The sequence below is a fragment of the Chrysochloris asiatica genome, unplaced genomic scaffold (genome assembly GCF_000296735.1).
Source record: "Chrysochloris asiatica unplaced genomic scaffold, ChrAsi1.0 scaffold00153, whole genome shotgun sequence".
Lineage (NCBI taxonomy): Eukaryota > Metazoa > Chordata > Mammalia > Afrosoricida > Chrysochloridae > Chrysochloris > Chrysochloris asiatica.
In genome coordinates, this window is record NW_006408671.1 from 2,491,418 (window position 1) to 2,493,241 (window position 1,824).

Below are 1,824 nucleotides of genomic sequence, written 5' to 3' on the forward strand. Positions count from 1 at the left end.
AGCACTTAAGACCTTTATTTGCTGATGATGCATGACTCAAAATGAAAAGAAATTGCTGCAAAGATCCAGTAACAATCAGAACAAAGAATGTATGAAGTATGAAATTTAAAATCATCAAAATGAAATGGAATACATAAAAATAGTTATCCTAGGCATTGGTGAGCAGAAATGGACAGTAAAATTATTTGAATAAAAATGACTTCTTTATCCTGTTGTCTTTCAACCCATGAACAGTTTGTGTCTATACAGTTATATAGGTTTTCTTTGAGCTTTACCATCAGCTTGTATAATTTTCAGTATACAAATATTCAACATATTTTGTAAGATTTATGTGTAAGCATTTATTAGTTTAAACAAGTAGCAACTCCTTATTCTGTTTTGATAAAACAAGGAAATATTATGTGGTTTAAAACCAGGGAAGTTTTACACCAGGATTCTATTTTTCACAATACATATACAATTTGTATGCTAAGCAAATAATCCAAGAAGCTGGACTATATGAAGAATAACACAGTATCAGGATTGGAGGAAGATTTATTAAAACCTGTAGCATACAGATTATACAACTTTGCTTGATAAAGAGAAGACTTGAATCATTTATTGATGAAGATCATTGACTACAGTCTCTTTATAGATTGCATCACAATATTAAAAAAAAAATTCCAACAACTGGACCAAAAAGTAGCATCATGATAAATGAAGATAATACTGAATTTGTCAAGAATTATTCTTTACTTCAATCCATAACCAATACCCTTAAAGCAAGAGTCAAGATATAAAAAGACATTCCATTGGGCACATATGCTACAAAAGATCACTTCAAAGCAAATATATCACTTTGAGTACTAGGGTGCAGAAGATTCAAGCCATGGCATTTTTCAATAATTTCACATATGTGAGAAAGCTGGATAATGAAAAAGGAAAATCAAAGAGGAATTGATATCTTCAAATTATGGTGTCTGTCAGTGAATATTTTAAAAATACCATTGACAGAAAAATGAACAAAAGTATGGTCTTGATAAAAGTATGGTCAGAAAGCTCCTTAGAAGTGAGAATGGGGAGGCTTTTTCTCCTATAATTGGACATGGTATCAGGAGGGACTGGTCCCTGGAAAGATAAAGTAGAGAGTCAATGAAAAAAAGCAGGATCTCTAAAGAGATATACTGACACATCACCAAATCCCTTAATAGGTCCTCTTCATTCTACTTTTGAGAAATCTGTTTTTTGTTATTCCAGACACCTACAAATAAATGGAATATAATCTGAAAACTAATTTTTGTTAATATACTCTATTCTCTTGTGTTCTTCATCTCAGTACCAGACAATTCCACTTCTATGAGAATCATAGTTGCCATCTCAATTGCTCCCTTTCTCCTACTTAAAATATAATTATAATTGTCATATTTTGTAAATAAATAAAGTAATAATTAAAATGCCGTATGAAATATTCTATGAAAAATTATATCTTCTTTATTATCAACATCTTACAAGGTGATTTTACAGACATTTCCGATTGAAATCTCCTTTCCCATTGTTAATAACTTACCCCTTCACTATGACCTTCTTGCATTATAACAACTAATTTGATCATGTCTTTCTCTTTTGTAAAAGCCCACAATACCATTCAATTGTTGCTAACAAAGTTGAGTGCACTGTACATGATGGAAGACCTCAAATGAGTTTGACTCCTGTTTCCATGGGTATTGAGTGTGGATCCAAGAAGAATGAAATGCTTGACAAGTTCAATGTTTTCTCCAATTATCTCTTATATCATATTTGAAATTCTGGCCTTTTCTTTTCTCCCTTAAACACTAAAAGCTCATT